At 36.1% G+C, this 27,778-nt stretch overlaps 1 long non-coding RNA gene across 1 annotated transcript in view; it reads right to left on the minus strand.

Annotated features, from left to right (window-relative positions):
• Nucleotides 1–27,778, minus strand: part of LOC134736467 (uncharacterized) — a 166,635-nt gene that overhangs the window by 30,839 nt on the left and 108,018 nt on the right. Inside the window, exon 3 of the long non-coding RNA XR_010120485.1 lies at nt 26,493–26,573. This is a non-coding gene — a long non-coding RNA (uncharacterized lncRNA). The remainder of the gene's footprint in view (nt 1–26,492; nt 26,574–27,778) is intronic.

The following is a 27,778-nucleotide window of genomic DNA, read 5'->3' on the forward strand; positions in this document are numbered from 1 at the left end:
AAGAGTGTGGAGAGCTCAGAAGGCAGGAAGATAAGGGAAAGTTTGGAACTTTCCAGAGACTGGTTGAATGGTTTTTACCAAAATGCTGATAGTGACATGAACTGTAAAGGCCCAGCAGAGAAGGTCTCATGGAGATGAGAAACTTATTGGGAACTACAGCAAAGGTCACTTTTGTTATACCTTAGCAAAGAACTTGGCTGCATTGTGCCCCTTCCCAGAGACCTGTGGAACTTTGAACTTGGCAGTAATGATTTAGCTATCTGGCAGAAGAAATGTCTACAAAACAAAGCATTCAAGATGTATCCTGGCTGCTTCTAACAACCTATGCTCATATGTGTGAGAAAAGAATGCCCTAAAGTTGAAACTTGTATTTAAAAGGGAAGCACAGTGTAAAAGTTTGGGAAACTTGCAGCCTGGCCATGTAGTAGAAAAAAAAAGCCCATTTTCAGGGGAGAAATTCAAGCAGTCTGCAGAAATTTACATAAGTAAAAGGGAGCCAAGTGCTAATAGCCAAGACAACAGGAAAAAGGCCTTGAAGGCATTTTAGAGACTTTCACAGCAGCCCCTCCCATCATAGGTGCAGAGGCCTAGGATGACTGAATGGTTTCATGGGCCAGGCCTGGGGCCCCACTGCCCTGCACAGCCTCAGGACATTGGTCCCTACATTCCAGCCACTCAACTCTAGCCAGGCTCAAAGGGGCCCAGGTACAGCTCAGGCAGCGAGCTGCTTTAGGGGGTGCAAGCCATAAGCCTTGGCAGCTTCCAGATGGTGTTAAGTCTGTAGGTGCACAGAGTACAGGTGGTACAGGAGGTGCACAGAGGCTTGGGAGCCTCTGCCTAGATTTCAGAAGATGTATGGAAAAGCCTGGGTGACCAGGCAGATGTCTGCTTCGGCGGGGGAAGCCCTTATGGAGAAACTCTACTAGGGCAGTGCAGATGGAAAATATGTGTTGGAGCTTCCACACAGATTCCCCACTGGGGTATTGAAGCTGTTAGATAGAAGAGGGGCATCATCCTCCAGACCCCAGAATTGTAGATCCACCAACAGTTTATACCCTGTGCCTGGAAAAGCCACAGGTACTTAATGCCAGTCCATGAGAGTAGCCATGGGGGCTAAACCCTGCAAAGCCACAGAAGCAGTGCTGCACAAGGCCTTGGGAGCCCACCCCTTGCATCAGTGTGCCTGGATGTGAAACATGGAGTCAAAGGAGATTATTTTGGAGCTTTAAGATTTAATGACTGCCCTGTTGGGTTGCAGATTTTCATGAGGCCTGTAGCCCCTTTCTTTTGGCTTATTTCTCTTTTGTAATGGGAGTATTTATCCAGTGCCAATACCCCCATCATATCTTAGAAGTAACTAAATGGTTTTTTATTTTACAGGCTCATAGGTGGAAGCGATTTCCTTGTCTCGGATAACTTCAGATTTGGGGCTTTTGAGTTAATAGTGGAACGAGTTAACATGTTGTGGATTATTGGGGAGGTATGATTGCATTTTGCAGTGTGAGAAGAACTTGAGATTTGGGGAGAACCAGAGAGAGAATGATATGATTTATATCTGTGTCCCCACCCAAATTACATGTTCAATTGTGATTCCCAGTGTTGAAAGTGGGGCCTGGTGGGATATGATTGGATCATGGGGGAAATTTCTCATGAATGGTTTAGCACCAGCTCTTTGGTGCTGTTCTTGTGATAGTGGGTGAGTTCTCATGACATCTCATTGTTTAAAAGTGTATGGCACTTCCCCCATTGCTTTCTCTTGCTCCTGCTCCCACAGTGTGAGATGTCTCACTCCCCCTTTGCCTTCTACCATGATTAGAAGCTTCCTGAGGCCTCCCCAGAGGCAGGAGCCACTATGCTTCCTGTACAGCCTGAAGAACCATGAGCCAATTAAACCTCTTATCTTTATAAATTACCGAGTCTCAGGTATTTCCTTATAGCCATGTAAGAACAGACTAATACACTACCTATAGCCAAATTACCACAATATACAAAAAGTTATTTCTGCTTTATTTAGTCCAAGAAAAATGGGAAAATATCCAAGGACACAATTCCTAATGAGGAGTTTTCATCCAAAAATGATGTGTAAATCTCCACATAGGTTTATGTCTTTGCTGGAAAGAACAATAATAATAATAATAATAATTTGTAAGTGATAGCCCTCAAAAAAAATCTCTTTCTTAAAGGGTAAATTCAGTTTTTCTTCTATTTCAGAAGACCCTGTAGATTTGCATATCAATCTTAATGAACTCATTAAAAGTTAGTTATTTAGTCAAACAATAAATACCAAAATGTAATTCAATACATTCCAGAAATAGCAGAAAAGGCAGAAAAATGAATGCATTTTGATTAATATAGGAAATGTATTAAAGTAGAAGAAAGCAACCAGAATCTACTCCTCAAGAGAAAATTATACAAATGAAAATTTATATCTCCAATGCATGTTACTAGGAGGAGTGCAAGTTAAAAAGAGTTTAAAATATTTCTCAACATTTTTATTTGTGCATAAATAAAAACTAATTTGTTGGCAGTAAGAACAATGATATTGGAGATAATAGGAGCTGTGACTGGCTTCCAGGTTCACCAGTGAATAGTTGTATACTGAAGGTTACATCATTTAACAGCTAGTCAGTAATCCAATTATGCATTTATTTATTAGATGTCTAAAATGTGACAGATGACAGATTCTGCTCAAAATAACAGAAATTATGTAGAGAAGAAAACAAAAGCCACCCATCTCTAATGGAGTCTACATGCCATTTGAGGGAGAGTAATGCACACTAAACAAATAATATCACTAATAAATATGTAATTATTACAAGATAACCAAGAGGGGGAATCAAGGAAGCAGGAAAGAAAGTGACATGTAGAGACCTGATTTGAGGAGTTAGCCAAGCAAAGGGTAAATTAAAAGTAATTTGAGGCAGCAGGAATTGCATATACAAAGGTTTTGTGCCTAAAAAGAGATATGTTTTAAGAACAAAAAGGCGGCTTGTACTTTTGGAGTGTAATGAGCAAGAAAGGGTGTGATGCCAGATATAATTGGAGAGGATGGGCTGTGGTCAAACCATGAAGGTTCCTGCTAAGTAGTTTGGAGACTATTCAAAAAACATGAATAACAATTGAAGATTTTTTTTTTTTTTTTTGAGACAGAGTCTCGCTCTATCGCCCAGGCTGGAGTGCAATGGCGCAATCTCAGCTGAATGCAACCTCTGCCTCCTGGGTTGAAGCAATTCTCCTGCCTCAGCCTCCTGAGTGGCTGGGATTACAGGCTGCACCACCATGGCTGGCTAATTTTTACATTTTTATTAAAGACAGGGTTTCGCCATGTTGGTCAGGCTGGTCTCGAATTCCTGACCTTGTGATCCACCCTCCTTGGCCTCCCAAAGTGCTGGGATTACAGGCGTGAGCCCCCGTGAAGATTTTTAATTATGGAAGGACATAATATGATTAATGGGCACTTTCTGTAGCTTTCCTCAAATATAAAATCCAAACTCCTTACTGTGACCTGTAAGACCCCTACCTACCTCTCCATCTTCATCTCCAACTCTCTTTCCTCTTGCTCATTTTCCTCATGACACAGAGACCTCCTTGCTTTGCATCAAACCCACCAAGACTATCCTCACTTCAGGGTCCTTGTACCTCTCTTCCCTCATCTGGAACATGTCTCCACAGATCTCTACATGGCCTTATGACACACTTCCCTCAGGTCTCTACACACATATCATTTCTTATAGGGGCTTTTCCTGACCAGAGAACATTATTTACTGACACTACTGATTCAGCCATAGACCAATAGTGTGTGACATTAATTTTTAAAATACCCATGTATCTTGGCTTGGACTGTAGGTTAAGTGCTTTAAATACATTATTTCATTTAATTTTCATTATGAGATATATATGAGATAGATACAGCATTTTTCTCTTTTATAGACAAAGACATTGAAATATGGAAAGATTAAGGTATGGCCATATATTGTACCTTAAGTAAATAGCTACAGTAGATAGAATAATTGGCCTTGAATTATTGGCAATTTTGTATTAAAACACGTCTTATCACAGTTTCTGAAGGAGAAGAGAGAGAAAATGGAGCACAAGAAATATTTGAAGATATAATGCTCAAGAACTTCCCAAAATTCATGAAACACCACAAACCACAGATTCAAGAATCTCAGATACCCTCAAGCAGAAAAATACCAAGAAATACAGACCTAGGGAATTACTACTAAACTGCTAAAAATTGAGGACAAAGAGAAAATCTTCCATCAGCCTGAAAAAAAGGAAGTATTTATACAGGTGCCAAAAATAAGAATTAGACCTTCCTCTTGTCAGAAACAATAAAAGCCACAACGATAGAGTAATATCATTAAAGGTATATTAGTCTGTTCTCACACTGCTGTAAAGAACTGCCTGAGACTCGGTGATTTATGCAGAAAACAGGTTTAACTGGCTTCCAGTTCCACATGGCTGACAAACCCTCAGGAAACTTACAATCATGGCGGAAGGTGAAGAGGAGGCAAGGCGTGTCACATATGGTGGCAGGAGGAAGGGGGAAGTGCCATACTTTTAAACTGTCAGATCTCATGAGAACTCACTCACTATCACGAGAACAGCATGGGGAAAACTGCCTGCATGATCCAATCACCTCCCACCAAGTCTCTCCTTGATATACGAGGATCACAATTCAAGATGAGATTTGGGTTGGGACACAGAGCCAAACGATATCAAAAGATAATGAAGGAAGTAAAAATTATCAAACCAGAATTTTATATTCAGTGAAAATATCCATCAAAAATGAGGTTGAAATAAAGACAAAGGTTTAAAAAATGCATCTCCATTAGACTTCACTAGAATGCAAAAAAGTAGAAATATTTAGTGTCTTGAGAAGTATTTGTTAAAACAGATTAAATGGTATACTGAAGGCATGAAGAGGTCACTGTAAGTAAATTGCAACTCAAGTAAATTTTTGAAAACTGGAAACTTACAAAATAAGTATTCACTGCACATATAGGCATTCTTTTTCAATTCATAACAGCAAAACATATTGCAAATATCATTTCCTTAGATCCCATTTCAGCTAGGACACTATCCAAATGATAATGTGGCTAAAGAATATAATAGCCTATACTTAGCTTTACAGTAAGTAGTACAGCATAACTAGAAAGTATTGTAATGCAAAAAAAAATTCCTAGGACCAACAGCAGTGGAAGTAAAAATAATAACTAGTTTTCCCTAAAGCTGGTATCCTGCCATTAATGAAATATGTTTATCCATTAGAGTAGGGAAAATGTGCCAGTAAGAACTCATCTGGTAGCTATATTCCCCATTAGAAAATCAGAACATAAAAAACACGAACATTATAATGGAAACAAAACAAAAAGAGCAAAGGACAAAAAGAGAATGCACATGAGGGAAAATTCAAATAATAAAGTTATGAAAAAAATTCAACCTCATTAATCATCAAAGAAAGTCAAATTATTATGAAAACAAGAGGCCTTTGGGAGCCATTCAGATTTGCCAAACTTTTTCAAAGGCTGGTACATGTGCTGGAATACTGAAACTCCCATGCTTTGCTGGGCCAGATTGCAAATTGGCAAAAGCTTCCTAGAAAGCAAACTGGCAGGCCGGGTGTGGTGGCTTACACCTGTAATCACAGCATTTTGGGAGGCCGAGGAGGGTGGCTCACCTGAGGTCAGGAGTTCAAGACCAGTCTGGCCAACACAGTGAAACCCCATCTCTACTAAAAATACAAAAATTAGCCAGGCTGGTGGCACATGCCTGTAATCCCAGCTACTCGAGAAGCTGAGGCAGGAAAATCGCTAGAACCCGGGAGGAGGAGGCTGAAGTGAGACAACATCACGCCATTGCACTCCATCCTGAGTGACAAGACCGAAACTCCATCTCCAAAAAAAAAAAGCAAACTGACAATGTGAATTATGATTTTTAAAAATATTCACAGACCAGCCCGGGTAACAACAAATACAAAAATCAGCCTGGTGTGGTGGTGCATGCCTGTAGTCCCAACTCCTCAGGAGGCCAAGGCAGAAGGACTGCTTGAACCTGGAAGGTCAAGGCTGCCATGAGCTACGATTGCACCACTGCACTCCAGCCTGGGTGACAGAGACTATGTCTCAAAAATATTTTTTTCCCACAGACTTTAACCCAGTAATTATACTTCTGAGTCTATTAGAAAAGATAATAGAGATACACAATATTTTTATTTAAAATTTTCAGAGTAATATAGTAATACTACAGTAGTACTTATTTATTTTATGAAAAATGAGGAACATATCATTGCAAATGTCTGATTATCAGAGAATAGTTAAATCAAGTGTGTTCAACCTGCAGCCCATGGACCTCATGCAGCCCAACACAAATTTGTAAACTTTCTTAAAACATTATGAGACTTTTTTCCAATTTTTTTTTCTTAGCTCTTCAGCTGTCATTAGTGTTAGTACATTTTATGTGGAGCCCAAGACAATTCTTCCAATGTGGCCCAGGGAAACCAAAAGATTGCACACTCCTGAGTTAGATAATAAGATAGCTAAATAATGGAACTGCATGTAACCATTAAAGCAATTACGTTTCAAATAAGTTTAATGATATGTATCATGCTCATGAAACTTTGTTATGTAAAAAAGGCCCGCAAAACACTGAACATAGGTTTAACAAAATATATACACATATGTTATATATAATACATATTATAGTAATATATAATATATGCATATTATAATAATATATAATATATACATATTATATGTGTATATATTATACATACATATATGAGTGTGTGTATGTGTAAAACTGGAGGAAAATACAGAAAAATATTAATGATAGGATAATTGGTGATTTTTATTTTCTTCTTAGTCTTCTCTATTTTCTAAATTTCTGTATTTTGTACTAAATAATAAATTTAAGAGTTTTGAAAAAATATACCTTAAGTGTAAATCAAATGGATATCCCTATTCATAATAGCAACAAAACTACAAAATATCTTTTAAAAATGTAAACAGAAATGTGAAGATCTACATACATAATTAACATATGTGAAAAATAAAAACTTTATTCATTTGACAAATATTTACCTTCTATATGCTTGAAAATATTCTCGGCATAAGTGGTACAGCAGTGAACAAGGTCATGTCCTTCAAGACAATATTCTCGTGAAAGATTTAATGTTGCAAAAGAAGTTGATTAGAGATTAATTCTGAATATGATAATGTTTCAATTTAGTGGGATTCCAAACAAATTCTCAAGGTTGTTGGGGAATGTAGAGAGACTTGAAAAAATGTTTTTGAGGTTAATATGAAAAAATATTACAGAAATAACCAAGATATGACCCTCATATATTGCAGAGAGGAGTATGAATTACTACATACTTTTTCTAAAGTAATGTTGCCTCCATAAATATATACAACTATTATTTGTCAATTAAAAATAAAATAAAATAATTTTTTTGAGAGGGCGTCTTGCTCTTTTGCCCAGGCTGGAGGGCTGTGGCGCAATCTCAGCTCACTGCCACCTCTGCCTCCTGGGTTCAAGCGATTATCCTGCCTCAGCCTCCTGAGAAGAGTAGCTGGGATTACAGATGTGTGCCACCATGCTTGGCTAATTTTTGTATTTTTAGTAGAGACACGGTTTCACCATATTGGCTAGGCTGGTCTTGAACCCCTGACCTTAGGTGATACACCCCCCCTCGGCCTCCCAAAGTGCTGGGATTGCAGGCATGAGCCACCACACCTGGCCAAATAAAATAAATTTTAAGTAATGTGGCAATATTTATCAATCAAAACATAAAATATAATTTTTTACCCCCAAAATCCCACTTTAGGTTGTGTATTATACAATAATTAATTAGTACTTTATCATTTTATTTACTATTAATTATTTTCTTATTTATTATGTAATCAGGATGTCTAAGAACTAGGAAAAGCGTTGAATATATTGTGAAAAATCTACGTAGCTACTAAAAATGACTATATTAGTGACTACTGTAGAGGTACATCCATAACATATTTTTAAAAAGGAAAACAAGTTACAGATTAATGTACACAGTATAAACCAATTTTTATTGTAAAAAACAACAACAAAACCTTTCTTTTTCCAAAACATAGAAAAAAAAGCTCTAATAATTCAATAAGAAAAATAGAAATGGCAAAACTGACAAATTTGGAAAGGAAGAGCTCTAATTAGTTTTAAAATTTTAATGCCTAAATTTACAAAAGTAGTAACAGGAAACACAAAAGAATGTGTCTGAGTGTCATAATTGGAAGAAAAAATGTGTTTAAGACAAATATGTGAGGTATACAACAATAAGTAGCAAAACCATACTCAGTTATACTTAAAATAAGTAATCAGAATACTGAGCCTGGGACTAGCTCTGACAGTGTGAAAGGCTAAGAAGACAGAGATCATAATTCTTAGTGATCAAAGGGGGAAGGATTCCAATGAATCCCTCTTCTTGACTGGGATGCTGAAGGGCTGCATTCTCAGAATTAGGATGGATAAGTAGGAAACAGCGCCTTGTGGAAACTAAAGTTAACCGTCAAATCATTTCAGTTTCCGAAATTGAATTGAGAAGATCCTAGAATAACAGTGGCCCCAGATGCCTAGGAGAAGAAAATTTTATAGAGAAAAATAACATTCTCCTTGGCCTAGAATTGTTTCTAGAAAAAATACTTCATAATTACAATGTCTAGTAAATAATTTTTTCAAAACATACAGGATACAAGACATATGAATGAAAACCGGCAGAAACAACGGAGTAGAGAAACATTCCCACAGGAACTTCTTATATCAGAAATATCAAACACAGACTTGAAAATAACTATACTTCTTTTTCCCAAGCAGATCAAGAACAGAATTGAACATTTCAGGAGAAAACTGAAATCTATGGAAAGAACCAAATGGAAACATAAACATGAAAAACAGAATAACCCAAATTTAAAATTTAATGGAGAGGTTTTAATAGCAGATTAGACAAAGCTCAAAAGAGAATTTGGAAGATATATCAGAAAGAAATATCAAAACACACACACACGGAGGGACAAATAATGGAAATTTCAGAAGAAGGCAGGAGACATAGGATATTATGAGAAAGCCTGAAATAGGAATAATCAAATTCCCAGAAGGAGATGAGAGAAAGAATGAGGCAGAAGAAATATTTGAAGAAGCAATAGCTGGAAACTTTCAAAATTCATTTTTTAAAATTAATATGCTGATTTAGAAGGCAGCATAAACCCCAAGTAGGATAAGTACAAAGAAATATATGCACACTGGAGCACAATTTATTAAACTCCTGAAAGCCAAAAAGGGCAGGAACATTTTTAAAGCAAAGAAAAAAGACAGAACCTTCAAAAAACAGTAAGAATGAAAACTGAAATCTCAACAGAAACAATGGAATAAATTCAAAATTCTGAAAGAAAGACCACCAACACAGAATTCTCTACCAATAGGAAATCTCCTTTCAGAAAGATTAGAAAAAGAAAAATAAGAGAGAGACAGAGAATTCCCCAATATTTTCTTCTAAATACTTTAAAGATTCAGGTCTTTAATCTACCTGGAAATGTTTTTTGTGCATGGCATGAAGTAATATTCCAATTTCATTTTTCATACCCATCATCTCGGCACAACTCTGAAAAATATATCCTTTCCCTACTAAGTGGCCATTAACCCTCTCTTTTAATCAAGTACCCATGAAAGTATGGGTTTATTCCTGAGTTCTTTTTTTTCATTCTACTGATCGACGTGTTTATTTCCATCACCATACCACACTGACTTAACTACTGTGATCACACATTATTCATCAAAAAATCTTAGCTAATCTGCATCTTGGCACTTCCACATAAATATTAGAATCAGCTTGTGAAATTTCAACAACAACAACAAAACCTATTGAAAGTTTGATTCTTCCAGTCCTTGAACATGACAGATGCCTCATTTTATTAAGATCTTTTATGTCTTTCAATGTAATTTCATATTTTTTTCCATAAAGATCTTGCCTGAAGTTTGTAAGGCTTATTTCTAGGTGCTTGATATTTTTTCCATGATTGTAAATGGCATTTTAAATTTCACTTATTAACTGTTTGTTGTTGATTTATAGAAAAACTATTTGTTTAATTGATTTTATACCCAGCAATCTTTAAATGCTATCTTATAAACTCTGACAATTGAGCTTCGAATTAGGGGGAATTTTTCTAGATACACAATTAAATCATCTTCAAATAATAGCAGTTGTCTTTCTTCTTTCCTATCCTTATAAAATGTATTTATTTTTCTTGCCTCACTAACCTCAGATTCCAGTACAATGTCAAAATACCCTTGTTTTATTCCCAATCATATTCAGAATGTTTTCAATATTTCACCATCTAGAATTATATTTAGAACAGTTTTTTTCCAGATACGCTTTATCAGGAATATGCCTTCAATTCCCAATTTGCTAAGAGTTTTTGCCACAATTGGATGTTGAATTTTGTCAAATGCCTTTTCTTTCTCATCAAAATGGTTATCTGACTTTTTAATCTGTTAGTATGGGGAATTGCACTAATTGATTTCCTAATGCTAAACCCAACTTACATTCACAAAAAAAAAAAAAAAATCTCAACTTGGTCATGAAGTTTTTTCAAATACAATGTTACGTTTGGTTTACTAATATTTTGTTTAAGAATCTGGCATCTATGTTTACGAATGAGACTAATCAGTCATTCTCATTCCTTATATTCTCTTTGTCAGGTTTTTGTCTGAGAGTTATGCTAGAATCAACACATGAGTAACTGATTTCCCCTTTTTTATATGCCTTGGAATAATTTGCAGAGTATTTTAATTACTACTGTTTTAGGAGTTTAGGAAAACTCTTCAGTTAAAAAGCAAATGCGGTCCTTGAGGTTTCTTTGTAGGAAGAATTATTTTTTTATTTTTATTTTTATTTTTTTTGCTACTGGCTCAATATCTTTAATGGTTATATTACCATTCAAACATTTGATTAAAAATAAATAATACTTAAGAAGATTCAGCCACTACTCTATTTGGGTCCATAATTTGGGACATCTGAACACTATAAGATTTAAATGCTTTTATTTTTCTCCCGTTTTACAGACTAAAACTAATCTAAGGCAATCCTTTTGCCAAGACACCTGTATCACAAGGGGCTCAGGTTACGCTTGCAAAAGAGAAGCAAGTGAGAAGTGTTGCCACGTTTCTCTTGGCTCGAGTAGCCACTCCTGATAAGCTGCCATGTGGCATATGATGATGCATTACTGGGTCCTTATGCCTGCCACTGCAGTGGTTACAAGAAATATATACGGTTTTCTTTTCATAGTGAGGTACCCGAATCTTGCCAATGAAAGGGCATTTTTTGCCCACATTGGGCATCATCATCTCTTTCTCACAGTTTATACCTTTACAAGAAAATTCCCCTCCACCACGTAAGATGCTTTTCAAATGCTATTTCTATTGTTCTGAAAATATTTTTCTCACCCTCTCCCTCATTCTGATATGACTACTCCACTACATTAATGCAGCTTTAGGCATAGCTCAGGGTAGGGAGGGTGACAATGCTCTCTGGTTTTTACTTTACACAAATAATTTCATATGTTTCACATTTATGGAGGTTGGACTCGATCACTCATTCAATGTTTCTAAAGCTCTGCTATGTTCTGGTGCCAGAGCCCATAATTACCATAAAACAGGTTGATTTCAGACCGAATTGCACTGGAAAATGACATTTTGAATTTTTATTGGCACTTTGAAGAGAACATATTCTTCTCTAGTTATTGTACTTTTAACAGAAATGCTCTTTCCATATGGACTATAAGAAAAAATATCTAAAATTTAAGATTCGTTCCCTTCTCTTATAATTTTTATTAGCATTTTAAGCAAGCTCAGTGCCCATCAGACCTAGTTCTAGTTATTTTTATTGATGCCATATAGACAATTCATAATCAAAACCATCAGCAAAACTGCTATGTCTCCTCTGCTTCTGCCAGAAAATTGGCAGAAAATCCTAATTTAAAGCTCACAGGAAAAACCCAGAGGAAGCATGCAGAAATCCTTTATGCTATATTTCCCAGCAACAGAATATTTTCCTACCTTTGAAAACTCAATTAAATTTTACTTCACCAAAAGTGTGAAAACCAGGTGGAACCTAAGAATATCATCCTCACTCTGGTTATCCTTATAAAAATAACACTGTTGATATTTTACAACAAATAGTATCAATCCCTTCTGACTATCCTAGCAAAATGTTACATCAGAAACCATGAATATGAAATACTGATTTTCCCTTTAAGCATGAAAAAAGAAAGTTGACTAGTGCACAAATCTTTCTGCTCTGTGTACTTCATCAAGAAAATAGTTATTTTGTCTCCCAATATGGTATGGTTGCCCTTATGTTACAAACTCTCCTGGGTGGCTGTTCCTATAGGAGAGGCTTAAGTAAGTTCAGCCACACAATTTTCAAAAGAATACCCCTCAAGTGACCACTTAAGCCCCTAACTTCCCCTACGCTTCATCCAGCCTGTGAGCACATCTGAGGTTGACTTTACGTTTCTCCAGAGAAGCCCAGTTACTGTTCTTTGTGGGCTTAGAAAGAAAAGCAGTTGGTTTCATTTTTCTTTTACTTGTGTTAGATTAATATTGTTCTAACTAGGCCATTCTCTCAAGAGGCTTGAGTTGAAGAAAAGTAAAATATGAAGGCTCCCGGCAGCAGCACCGACTTTTGTAAACTTGAGACATATCTCGGTTTTGCTTGGTTCTGTCAGGGCCAAAGCTTCTTCTACACCTTGTTTTACTACCATGTCAGATTGGTACAAATAGAAACACAAAGCAATTCAAAACACTAAGCAGAGTTCAGAATTATTTCAGCAGGCTGGTTAGAAAACTGGGTTGCGGGGAGTCTTCAGGGTTTCTCTGAATGCCTGGTGAAGTCAATTATCCAAATTCACTTAGAGGGTTAATGGCCCCACCAGGTCCAGAAGCCAGTTCTCCCATCTCCCTATACCATGTCCACATTATGCTACAATCCTTAGGTGTTAAGTTTGACAAACCAAAGCCAATATCCTGCTGCCATCAGATGTGGGGCTGGATTCACATGAAAGAATAGGCTTAGCGAAGTTTAGAGATACATAGGTGAAAATTGCAGCCACTGACTTTCCCAGGAGAAAAAAAAACCTGAAGAGAGTGCATTTAATATGAAAAGTATAAGATTAAAGATTGTAGTACCAGTAGGAATTTGTGAGTAAATTTGAAGGCCCAAGATGCACGGTGATTTGAAATTTTGCTAAGACCGAAAGATTAACTGTCCTGTGAGCCTAGCCTCAAGCCTTACATGCATAGCTCGCACAGATTTTTTTGTTGTCTGTTCCTTTGCTGCACATAGCAATGCTCATAGAGTGATATGTTTAAAAAATGTTTATAAAGGAAAATGACCTAGAAGAGAAAGTGAATTAGATGTATGAATGAGGAAATAAAGCAAAAGCAAGAACATCTAAAAAGGATGCTCCGTAGATTAAATATTAGGTAAAGCGCATCTCTTGAACTTGAACAGGTCCACAGCATTTGAGCAATTAACCAAAAAAAAAAAAGCATTCTTTGAGTTCTTAACACATACCTGGGCTAACTCTTGGAGAGACCGTTGTCAATACCTAAGACAGTTTATTTCCTCAACGAGGTACAAACAAATATCGAATGAGATAACTATTATAAAAGAAGTAAAAGGTGCCTTACTAAAAGACATCTTAATGTCACTAAGTGGCCTGACATTGTCCTAAAGGTCAGAGAGCACCTACCCGAATGGGTGACACTGAAACTAAGACTTATAATCTACATGGAAATAATTCATTAATTATTTTGGCAAACGCTTCAGTCAGTCCAAAAACTGTATTCTATGGATAAAATAGTATGCTTTTGAGGTTTAGCAAAGTTAAGTGATCTCAATCTCCTGCAATTATTTAACTCTCAAGAATGTTAATGATATAAGAATCACACTGAAGGTTGATTACTGAGAATCACCTCCTGCTAAGATGTGATGATTAAGAGAAATCTGGCTGGAGAGGTGAGAGGAGGTGAACAATTGCATAAAAAGCCACAAGATGTTAAGAAGGATAAGGAAAAAGAAAGGAGGGTTTTATGAGGGAGCTTCAGAAGAGTGGTGTGAGTGGAGGGGAGGAGGCAGACATGCCTGCAGTGATTGAAAAGCATTTATGGGGACCAGAAATGGAGGGTGCAAATATCTTCACGCTTTCCAAGTTGTCACAGGTGTCTGCCCTTCCTCACTTCAGGAACCTCCTGCTTCCTACTTCTCTCAAGAAATTGTTTTTAATAGGAGGAAGAGAAGAAGAACACTGTTGTGTACCTTTCCTTGAACATCACCACCAACTGACTGTAAACATTAGCCTATCCTAAACATTTAACATTTTATTTATTTGACATTTACTTCTCACAATCAGATGCTTTTAGATAGACAGCAAGCCAGAGAAAATATTTGTGGCTCTGAATTATTGATAATTAAATGGATAAAATCACTACTAGTCAGGGCTATTCAAAGAAAACTTACTTCTATAGAGCTGTGTAAGAATGCTGTCTTCAAAGTCAAGCCCACTATCCTCTCCCCCTATCTCCACATGGCCCCATGGCTCGCCAGGCTCTATCGTGTCTTCCATTTACATTCTCTCTGCTCAAAAACACTTCAGGTTCCCTTACCTACATAAAGATGAGCGTGCCTGAGCTTGTGCGAAAGAGCCCTCCACAATACAGTCCCAGGTAGCCAACTTTCCAAAATTACCTTTTAAAAACCTTCCACTTCTGCCCAGTCACCTACTCCCTATTTTTCATGCGTTTTCCTCCTGAATGAAAGCTAATGTTCTTCCTCATATGTTCAGATTTCTCTCGGATGCCTGGGCCTTATGCCCTCCATTTCACCATAATTGAGAGAATATAAAGTATTTATTACAGTGCCTGGTAATAGTTGGTACTCAAAACATTTTCTTTCCTTTCCTCCCTCCAGGAGATATTTATTAATGAACTGTGAAATGAGTGATTATCTAGTTTCTATTGCATCCGGTATGTGTCTTGCATGAGAACTTTTTGATTGCTTAACCTTCTTCTGATGTCATCTTCCTTTTTTTTCTCTTTTTGATTTTAGATCTAAGTTCCTAGAAGTATAACGTCTGTTTACTGATGTTGTAAAGCCAGCACCTTGAACTTTTAGTCACCCCATAAATACTTCTGGATGATGATAGCTCATTTTCCTTAAATGAGTCACTATATACAATATATCCAATTAATTGAACTATGAATTTATTATGTATCACAGGATTGGCAGACAAATAAGTCAAAGGATTAAATTCATGCCATCCATATAAAATTGATTCCACAAAAAAATATACTTTTTACCTCTTTTTTAAATCAATGCTATCTTTCAATAACTTTCCAGTTTCATCCTATTTTGTCACAATGAAAATTATATCTGGGCTTCAAAAGAGATCTCAAACTGTTGAAAGTTATTATTTTTTAAATGTAATATTAAATTCAGTTTGTGGAATGCAAAATAGCTACCTCTTCTCCAGTTTAAGCAAATGCTGTTTTCAACACAGTGAAATTATGCCTCCATGTAATATATTCCTCATATATAAAAATATATTCTCACATATTATATATATTATAATCTCCACCTTTTAACTTTCCGATAAGTTCCATTTCCAACAAACATATGTAACACTGTGGTCTTATTTCTCTAAGTAGCTACATAATAATGACATAAACATTCCTAACCCATGTTTATCATAGAATAGAACCATTTTTCACACTAAAAATAACTGCTAGTAAAGTTGTGCAAAACTCACTGATTGCTTCCAAAACTTTCTGTCAACATTTTAAACTGCTCTGTTTCATGGCCATAAAGTTTTGAACCAAAGACGTTTCAAAAGAAACTGAAACCATGTGAATCAGAGAAGATGGGAACAAGAATAATGAAAGCTGACTGATGTGAAACCCACAAATATCTCATAGTTTTAACCAAAAAACCATATAAGATGACTGTGCTTTCCTCTTTTCCAACTCCTCTGTCCCCACTGCTTTCCCGCCATCACACACACCCCTGCCCATAACTTGTGCTATTTTATATAATTGTTATCAGACTGAAAATTCTTATATGTTTCCCACCTCTTGAGAAAATGAAGAAACACTAGCCACCTGGTCTAATAATTACCAACTCAAACATTGTCCTTTGTGGACAGCATTCAATTATTATTTATTAATTCTACAAACTTCTACTAAGGAGATGAATCTGTCTTAAGTATTAGGGAATTCTGCTTGTATCTGTACATCACTACAAACCAGTTGATTAAAAAAATTTTCAAATACTGAGTCAGCTATTTTGTCTATGTAAGTGAGATGAAAGTGGATTTTAGTTTCAGGAAAAGGTTTTGTTTTGCTTTCTACTCTTTTCTTTTCTATTTCATTGAATTTACCCAGAATTGGGATGCCATGTAGACAGTAAGAACTACGTAGCTCCTTTAAGGTCACACAAATGACTGATGGTAGGCAGATAGCAGGACAATAGCAAGTACAAGGGTCGGGGAGACTGCTTTACACATGGCACTGTATAACAGAAAGAAATAAGAACTGAAAATCTTATCCTCAAGGAATTTAATTGGGAAGATAGAGGACACAAAACCATGGTAAGTTTCAACCCTATTATTTCTTGTCTGCTCAACCTGGGCTAGTCCTGTCACCTCTGTAAGCTTTCACATAAACTTTACCTATAGAAGTAATACAGTGGGATTTAATCAACTCTAAGGGTAGCTGAGAGGCAGGACCAGGACTAGGATGCAAAATATTAAGGGGTGCCAGAAAATGCAGTAATCAAAATCAATAAGAGTTTAATGTGATTTTGTTTCTAACCAATAAATTATGCCCTGGGGGCTAGATGCTTGTTTTCAAACTAAGTTTCATTGGAACCAGGGCCAGGATTAGGGTGAGGCGAATGAGGCAGAATTGTTTAAGTGCAGAGCAGGTCTTGTCTTTATTTAAACTTTTGATAAGATGCTCATCGTGGATTTTTTGCATTAATTTTGATTTTTTTAATATTTCATTAAAATTTCATTATTGAGGTATTTGAAACCCCCTTAAATTGTGTCTCCAAGCTGAGTGCCTCACTCAGCTCACTCTAATCTAAGCTCTACGAGACTCTAAGAGAAACAAAAAATAAGAAACTAGGACATTGTGCAAGATAAACATAATAAATTATTGAAACTACTAGCCAGCAAGTAGCTTTAATATTTAATAGATATTAAATTTTATTTTAAACATACGAATCTCACAAAAAGCCTAATACTATAAAAACCCAAAGCAGGAAAGCCATCACTGTAGGCAAGTAGAAATGTATAAAAAAAAGTTTTTTAATAAAAGAATGACAAATCCACCAGCTAGTTCTTGGGTTTTTGTGTTGGTTTTTGTTTTATGTTTTTCATTTGTTGGTTTTTTGGCTTTTTGGTGTTTTTTTTTTTGTGGGGGGGTATTTTTTAATTCTTTATTTTGCCTTCTCGTTGGTATGACTGCAGTATGTTTAGTGTGACTGTTCCATTTCATAGACAAATCTTTGAAATGCAGACTGGGCCAGGTATGGTGGCTCACGCCTGTAATCCTAACACTTTGGGAGGCCGAGCCGGGTGGATTACCTGAGGTCAGGAGTTTGAGACCAGCCTGGACAACATGATGAAAACCCATTTCTACTAAAAATACAAAAATTAGCCAGGCATGGTGGTGCACACCCGTAGTCCAAGTAAAGGTTGCAGTGAGCCGAGATTGTGCCACTGCACTCCAGCCAGGGCAACAGAGTGACACTCTATCTCAAAGAATAAAAATAAATAAATAAATAAAATAAAATAAAAGGGGGAAAAAAAAGAAACTGCAGATTGGAACCCCTCAGTTTCCACCAAATGTTTATATACTGAGAAGTATAACCTGCTTAGAAAGGTAAATATAGATTCAATATATTCAAGTATATTTTCCCCACAATTTCTTGCCTTTCTTAAAAGGTAAATACTTTCTTGACTCCTTGTAAACACCTGATTTCTCTGGTTTCAGCTCTATCTTGAGTTAGCTTTCCCTACTCTGTATAGGTGCAGTTTCACAGACCATTCCCATAAAACTGGTCCAAAGAAAAGGCAATAAAGTTGTAAAATCTAGGGCCTAACATACAGATGTGTCCAGTTCAAACTGGAAAAGTGGGGAATTTGTGAGATTTGAGATTTAAAGTTCTTGAGAACACTTTCTTCATTTCCCCTCTACATATGCAAGGCCCCAACTGAAATAACTTATTACTTATTTAAATCACCTTGGTTATCTTTTCAATGATGCCCATAGACGAATGGGCTTTAAAGAAGGATTTGTCTTCAACATCTTTTAAAAGACATATTTTGTAGCAAAGGGATGCAAAATCCCCACAACTATCCAAAGGCATTTGAAAGTTTGCCTTCAAAACACAGCATTATTATATTATACGTAAGAAATGAGAAAAAGAAGAAAAGGAAGGGAAGATAACACTTTTTTTTTTTTTTTTTTTTTGAGATGGAGTCTTGCTCTGTTGCCAGGTTGGAGTGCAGTGGCACGATCTCGGCTCACTGCAATCTCTGCCTCCTGGGTTCAAGTGCTTCCCCTGCCTCAGCCTCCTGAGTAGCTGGGACTAGAGGCACACGCCACCATGCCCAGCTAATTTTTTGCATTGTAATAGAGACGGGGTTTCACCATGTTGGCCAGGATGGTCTCGATCTCTTAACCTCGTGATCCGCCCGCCTCAGCCTCCCAAAGTGCTGAGATTACAGGCATGAGTCACCGTGCCTGGCCAAGATAACACTTTTTTTGCAGAGACTTGGCCTTACCCACACATACACTCACACACACATGCACACCTGGCTTAGATCCTGAGTTCACTTTATTGACAACAAATTAGCACATTGTTTCTCACCATATCCTATCATGCTGTGAGTATTTATTTATAAAATCTTAAGGAAAGAAAGCTCCTTTGAGACCAGGGCCTTCACCTTTCATCTTTGTTTCTCCAGGACTTGTCACACAGTAGGCTTCATATAATGGAATTAATGAATGAATAACAGCATCCTTGGTATCTTAGTAAACAAAGATAGTTGTCTTTCCCCCAAAATCCAAATTTAGCTGCACAAAACTGCTTGCTTGTATAGATGCTCCCAATGGCTGTTTGCTTCTGGTCCTCCCAGTACCTAGGGCACATCAGAAAGCTAAAAGCAAGCATAAGGCCAAAGTGATCTAAGGTAGGGAAATAAGATCCTTGGACCAAATTCAGCCCAATGTTTGTATTTTGTAAATCATGTTTTACTGGAACACATTTAGCCAAGTTGTTTTTATATTGTCTATATCTGCTTTCATGTTGAGTAATTGCTACAAACACCATATGGCCTGCTAAGTCTAAAATATCTCCTACCTGGCCCTTTACAGAAAAAGTTTACCAATCTTTGGTCTAAGGTCATTCACCTTAATGACAATAAGACCAACTCATCTGGGGTTCATCACTTCCCCCTTACAAACTCCACTTAGTAATAGGTCAGTGCATTCATCTAGGACTATCATCCAATTCTGGACTCCATATATTATTGCAAGCAGCTATGGCCAAATACTCCACAGCATTCACAAAATAAACTCAGTGTTATCATCAACCACATAAGCAAACTTTCTTCAACATCCTCCTGTGGTCTGAAATCTAGAGACCTGGTTTTTTGGAAGTGAGATCAGAGAAAGACAGTCCTGGACGAGATCCCATCAGGTTCTGTTAAGAACTAACATAACAGCAAAACTCTGGGTTTCATAATAATGGACTCAAAAGGAATATGTAATCTTCAGATCACTAGAAGACAGGTTTTACTTGGGGAACCATACAGGAACAAATGGTCATCAAAGGAGACCCAAGACCCAAAAATTTCAGACCAAGATGACTGCACAAGATGTGGCCACTTCCATCCTGTATTTATGAAATAATCCCACAGATTGTTATGCTGTAATCTGCATTATTTTATTTTCTTTGTTTCCTAGCCACTTTCTTTCCTCTTTTGCTCATCTAAAGTTATCTTTTACCATGTTCTTTTTTTTTTTTTTTTTGTGACGGAGTCCCACTCTGTCGCCCAGGCTGGAGTGCAGTGGCGCAATCTCAGCTCACTGCAAGCTCCGCCTCCCAGGTTTACGCCACTCTCTTGCCTCAGCCTCCCGAGTAGCTAGGACTACAGGCGCCCACCACCACACCCGGCTAATTTTTTGCATTTTTAGTAGAGACAGGGTTTCACTGTGTTAGCCATGGTGGTCTCGATCTCCTGACCTCGTGATCCGCCCGCCTCAGCCTCCCAAAGTGCTGGGATTACAGGCGTGAGCCACCGCGCTCAGCCTACTATGTTACTTCTATATTATCTTTAGGGCTGCTATTCTTAATGTTGCTTTTCACATGCTTAGTCATTTTATGGTATAAGTCCAATATGTGACTACAATTTACTCATTAGCTGGAAAATCAATGTGGAGTTTGCACATTTTCACTTGAGAGTCATCTATCTTCCCTTGGTACCAGTTCCCTGTAGTGAATCAGTTAGTTTCTTGGGTAACTGGACTCAACTCTTAGGTTATTTTTTTTAAGCTAGAAAATGCACAACAGGTCAGCCAGACGGTAATCTTACCACAGCATCACATCATACCTAGAAAAGAAGATTCCTGTCTCCACCAAAAGAATATTCTAGAACCTTTTGAGGGTAAAAGCTTTTATATCCAAATGTTCTTGGAAATAGAAAATAAAAGAGAACTAGAAAACAGATGGTATGTATTTGGAGGCTGTATCATTTTCACATATCATATAAATAAACATACTTCACTTTTGCTTTATATCTACCAAATAATTTCAACAATACAAATGTCATTGCCTGGTGACACATCATTCTTGATGAGGAGCACCAAATGTTAAAACACTATTTGATAACCACATGGGAGTATTTGATAACCACATAGGGACCAAAATCAAATCACTGGGTAGTCCCCAGTCACTGGTATTGGATTTATTGAACAAAAATCAATAGGCTTCTACTAAAAATTAAACAAGGATTGTTATCTTGGTAAATGGATTCCTACATTTAGCATGATCTCTGACATCACCTAGAGTCCCTTTTGCCCCATGAGTCTCTCCTCAAGAAAAAAGAGATCATTAGAAAACTTAATTTATGAAGAAGAAAAACTGAACCTAACTATTCAGGGAGATTTGTGAATTAATTCCTTGTCTCCTCAAACCTCTTCTCTTGATGCTTTACAAAAGGACTAGAAAGCAGGCAGAATCCTACAGGCCATAGCTCAAGGAAGAGAGTTAAACAATGCCACCAAGTCTATAGAATTCCTTACATGAGAGATTCATGAAATCAGACAGGCAGTTGTTCAGAACAGAGACACTGTAGACCAGGATCCCCAGTCCCCAGACCGTGGACCAACACTGGTCCGTGGCCTGTTAGGAACCAGACCACACAGCAGGAGGTGAACAGCAGGCAAGGGGGCACTACTGCCTGAGCTCCACCTCCTCCTCCAGCAGCATTAGATTCTCATAGGAGCGCAAACCCTATTCTGAAACTGTGCATGTGAGGGATCTAGGTTGCACACGCCTTATGAGAATCTAAAGCCTGATGATCTGAGGTGGAACAAATTCATCCCAAAATCATCCCTCACCATCGTTGTCCATGGAAAAACTGTCTTCCACGAAACCAGTGCCTGGTGCCAAAAAGGTTGGGGATCATTGCTCTAGACAGAATGTCAAGCTACAAAGGGTGAACATATGCTGTTTTAGGTTAAGAATGTTGTACTCACATCCCAGTAGATTTCTCTGGAATCTTTGAAAAAAATCTGAGAAGCAACCAAAGAAATCATAAACTTGGTTAATTTGGCTAATAACCACATATAGTATTTGTTTTATCATTACCTTACTATTCCAAGAAACTATAGCCCAGTAAGATAAAAGTTGCAAATTACTAATCTTCCCAGGAACTTTCCAAGAACCCAATTAAGTTAATATCACATTGTTCAACTCTTCCATACATAGTATGAAATTATAGTTTACCTTCCAAGACTCTGAATTTCCTCACCTCAATGCCCTAGCCTTGCTGTTTACACCCACCTTACTCAACTTTGATCAAGCCTCCACAATGAAAACTCACCTCATACTAGACCCCAAACCTCCTAAGAATCCCAACTTTGCCATCCTCATTCCAAGACTAGTAAGACTATGTCAAGGCAGTTCTTTTCCTTACAACGGTAAGAATAAACTCGGCTTTTATAAACAACAGATTGTTTTGGTGATATTTCTGAAGAGCTAGGATTCAATACTATTGATATTCCAGTTCTTCTAATTTAGTAGATTGCCAAAGGAAGAATATCCACAAAGCCACAGCCTTCTTGAAGTTCGGAGTAGAAGTTACGGGAAGCTTACTTCTGGTACCACCACCATTTGTAACTGTTTCTTCTACCTTCATTTCTGTCACTTTGTGCAAAGCACTTGGCTTACTTCATTCTCTCTGCTAACTAATCAAGGGCTTTAAATACCATTTCCCTCTGATCTTCTTTTCCGTGGATAATCATACATTCACACAACTGCTCAACAGGTGTCAGAGGTCTCTTTGATTAGGTCCTTATGCATACCCATTCTTTCCTTCCTATAAATAAAATTTCATTAAATATGGAATACAGAATCTAAAATATGGAATACAGAATCTAAAAATACATTCACTGATAACACCGCTAGCATAAATGAACCAGAAATATATAGCTATAAGAAAAGATATTAAAAATTCAAATAGTTGGGAAAACATCAGGAGGCTATTCCCATCCATATTGGCTTAGTGCATTTTACTATTTGAGAGTCTTGATTCAAAGGCTACTATGTGGAATTAGATGTATCAGTTTATCCTGGACTCTCTTTTCAGTCATCCACCATAGGTATAACTTCCCTAATGTACAGTTCAAGGTTATAGAGTAGTTTTAATTAGCATTTATTTGTTGTATAAATAGAATCAGCTCATGATGGAATAACTAGAACTAGAGTATTATTATAAAAATTATGACAGCTTCTAACTAATAAGTGAGAATGTGTGAAAACCTACTGAAACCCTCTAAATAGAGAGAAAATGAGGAAAAACAATGTTAGAACAGATCAGTTTAAAACCCCACTTCTTATTCCAGCAAAAGAGAAAATATAAGAATGCACTCAATAAAACAAAGCATCTCTTTACTTGTTGACGTATTTGTGATTATTCAGTTGCCACTTACCTTTTACCATATAGATATCTTTAAAGTATACGGTAAAAGAGGTAGAATGAATAAAGTGGCTAGAACATACATAATTATTGCCAATTGCTATCTTCAAAACTCTAGTTTAAATATGTGTCCAAATAACAGAACAATAATTACCTAGTACTTTACTAAATACTCTAATCACGGATTCTCTGCAAAACTTATAGGCCAAAAATGAAAGATAAAATAAAATCTTCTTTGAAAACAGCTAATACTCTCCATCCCAAAAGATAATTCTTCTTTCATTCACACCTTTCAAGTTCAATCATCCTTACTTTTCCAACCTTTACAAGCTCTATCTTAGGAAGTCTGAAAATCAGAAAAATAGTAATCAGTCCCCTAATGGGATAATTAATGAAAATTAAAATATTTTATTTGAGTTTGAGGATACCAAGACTTATAACTTTCCATTAATGTACCTTAATTTCTTACCAACACTTGTCTTGGGTCATTAATATAACATATATATGTTTTAAATTTTTTATGAATACCTACATAAACCCAGTGAATAAGCAAAGATTATGGAGAAAGGTAACATATTTGATGCTGCTGCTGCCGCTACTGCAGCTATCATTTGGAAAAAAAAAAAAAAAACTTTCCACAACGTAACTGCTCATTAATAAGGGAATTATTAGCCACGAGTGGTAGCTCACACCTATAATCCCAGCACTTTGGGAGGCCAAGGTGGGAGGATCACTCAAGGCCAAGAGTGCAAGACCAGCCTAGGCAACATAGCAGGACCCTGTCTCTACAAACAATGCAAAAATGCCAGGCACAGTGGTGAGCACCTGTAGTCAAGCAACTTGGAAACAGGTAGATCACCTGAGCCCAGGAGTTCACGGCTGCAGTGAGCTATGATCACACCACTCCACTCCAGCCTGGGTGACAGAGCAAAACTCTATCTCTTAAAAAAATGGTTGCTGGGGGGAGGCAATTATTGAATGAAATATAGAACACATGCAGCTGTAAAAAGAAATGAGACCAATCTCTACATATTATTGTTCAATGATCTCTAGGATACATTTAGTTTTTACAAAGAGTAGGGGAGAAATTTTGTATAGTATATTATGGTTAATATAAGAAGGATAAAAATATATACACATCTTTGTGTATATATATATATATATATATATGCAAATATATATTTTTGTGTGTATATATACAAATATATATTTTTGTGTGTATATATAAAAATATATACACACCTCAGATCACTTATATTATGGTTAATATAAGAAGGATAAAAATATATACACATCAATAAATGAAGGATTAAATCATAAATGTTTTAAATGAATCCTTGGAGTGAGGAAATTGAGTTAAGGAGATAGAGAATCTAAACATCTTTGAATACTTTGTTTTATAGATTTTACTCTCAAAGCACATTTATAAATATCTTACATAATTATAAAATTAAACTACATTTCTTAAAAAGATATCATTTATCTAAAAATAAAGTGAAAGAAATATAAAAGTGTATCCAGTTTGTGGCAAAACCACACAAGGATGAACTACTTCAAATAAACCTAAAATACAATAAAATGTCATCCATGAGAAGGACCCTAAGGACAAAAATTATGCAAAATCAAAAAAAAAAAACTTATACTTTCTCAATAATAATTTTGTTGCTGGCATTGTTGGTATTGTTTATTCTTAAATTACTGTGTATATATTGTGGCATAAAGGAAATGGGTAACTATATTAATGTTATTAAAACTCCAGGTTTTCATCATAAAAACAACAAAAAAAGTTAAAATCAAAGACAATCCCATTGCCTGACTTTAAGTTGAATGTATCAAGATAAATTTATGATATAGTTTATCTTTTAAAAAAATCTATTTCTAGCTGTGTTTTTATCAAGCTAGAACAACTACCAACCCAATAGCAATGATCACCCCAAGTGTCCAGATATGTTCTTGAAATAGACTACTAACTGGAACCAGGGCTTCTTAGACAAATGGCTAATTTTAGACACGAGACAGGCCATGTATAAGATGACCCTGGAACAACATAGATGAAGGCAGGACACTGATATTCACAGGATCATATGAAGATCACTCAAAAGAAATAGGTTCTCTCTGGCCAAGGTTAGATCAATTTGAGCATCAATAAGAATAATTACAATGAATTGAAATACAAATTATGACTTCATAACAAAAAAAAATCTCCTTGGGTCACCTTTGGAGAATACTAGGGAACCAACTCATTATTTGATAACTGATAAATATGGGGAAAAATTAAACTACTTTTCTGCCTGTATTGTATGAACTGAATCTCATGGCAACAATTCAGTTGATAAGAGGAAGTTTCTCTTTATAAAAATGTTTTAATTAATAAAGAAAAAATTATCAATAAGACTATTATTTTTTAGCCATTAATGAATTAATGAGTCAAGAGCTATATTATCCACTATGGTAATCATTAGCCACATGTGACTATTTAAATTAAAAGTAATTAAAAGTTTTTTAATTAAAAGCCAATTTCTCAGCCACACTAGCCACAATTCAAGTGCTTAGTAGCCATGTGTGGCTAATGGCTACCATATTAGATAGAACAGATATAGAATACTTCCATCACCATAGAAATTTCTATTAGCGAGTGCTGCTCTAGAGAGTCTGGAGTAGATGATGAACTTCAATTGCTGCCACACTTTGAGTGATGAAAGTGCATAACAGCTTCTTGCAAAACAAAAAAAAAAATCAAACCTGAATAAACTTAAGCCTCTGGATCTACAAATTTACAAGAAATACAAGGGACAGAGGAATGTCTTATACGATGCCATGGGGATCCAGGCAGCAAATTCAAGATTGTGGCACATTATATAAGATACAATACAGAACACAAATGATGCAGTTTTAGCAATAAAAAAAGCAAGAAAAAAGTTATATTCCCTAAATCTATTTTTAAAATAAAAATAATTATATTTTTTAAAAGAAAAAATTGATAGAGGAAGAATTTACAATTCCATGAGATTTAAGAAACATATCAAACAATTATAACCTATAGCTCTTATTAAAAGCCTGTTTCTATCAAACTATAAAATAAATAATGACAAATTTTAAAACAATTGTGGAAACATAAACACTGACTAGATAATTGATGATAAAAAACTATTAGGCATAATAATGATATTATGAGGATATTTTAAGCATCCTTACCTTTTGGGTACTTATTGAAATATTTGCAGATGAAGTGATACAATGCTTGGACTTTGCTTCAAAACGACCTGGATATGAGACCTTGGGGAAGTAATAAATGAAACAAGATTAGTTATGACTTGTTTGTTGGAGCTAGATAATGGGACATGGAAGTTCCCATTATATGTATGTATATGTAAAGAATTATATTATTCTTTACATTTTGTATATGTTTGAAATTTTCTGTAGTAAGTAAAACTTTCATTGTATCAATCAATTACAATCCATTGTCATATAAATCTGTTAATGGCAGATGAACTAGCAAGAATATTTAACCATTCTTTATGTGTGATGAAACAATGTATATCTCAAATATTGCTAAAGCTCATTACAACACAAATGTCCATTACAGAATGCTTACGTTTTATATAAGATTTTTTTGTCCAAATAACAAATTAAAATGTTCATCTTAATTAGAACATTCCTCATTTCAAGGAAAAACAGACATCACTCTTTATATGACACCAGTAGGGGGAGATAGATGCTGGATTTCCTCTGGGAATATTTTTTTAAGAAATAATATATGTTTAATCTGACAGTCTGAATGATTTTAGGGGGAAGAACACTCCCCTGCTGTGTTTTCAATAAGTATGTCTCCATGCTGCATTTTCCAGCCTTTCATTTCCAAGAAGGGAATTCTTTGCTCTGAATCATTACAATCCATTTTCCATTCCAAATATATTGTCAAATTAAAATAATACTGTCCAAATTGTTCTTCTGCTTCTCTCTTATCATAGCTCCTTAATGGACTTTCTAAAAAACATTCAAGTATTAATCCCTAAAAAATTAACCCCTCTTAATCTCCCAGGTATAATGCTAATCTAGCATTTGGCTTAAGCTTAAATGCCACTCATTTATACAACTATTTCTTGAATATCTACCATGTGCAGGGCACTATGGTCAGGGCTACAGTTATCATGAAGAATAAGAACTAGTTCCTAACCTCAAGTAGCTTACAGTTTATTAGAGAACATAGCATAAAGTGGGATGGGATGGGATGGGATGGGATGGGATGGGATGGGATGGGATATACCCATGGTAGAATGGGAGCCCCTGGAAGGGCAGCTAACCCAACCCAGGAGAAAGACTTGAATATACAACTATGTCTTCAATTTATTCTTTAATTTGTTTACTCAACATATACTCATTTTATCCACTCAAACACATATTGAGCACCTTTTTTGAACAAGATATGGTGTTTTGTTGATTCAAATCACCATAAAGTCTTCTTGGTCAAGGTATGCTAT

The sequence above is a fragment of the Symphalangus syndactylus genome, chromosome 4, assembly GCF_028878055.3.
Source record: "Symphalangus syndactylus isolate Jambi chromosome 4, NHGRI_mSymSyn1-v2.1_pri, whole genome shotgun sequence".
NCBI classification, from domain to species: Eukaryota; Metazoa; Chordata; class Mammalia; order Primates; family Hylobatidae; genus Symphalangus; species Symphalangus syndactylus.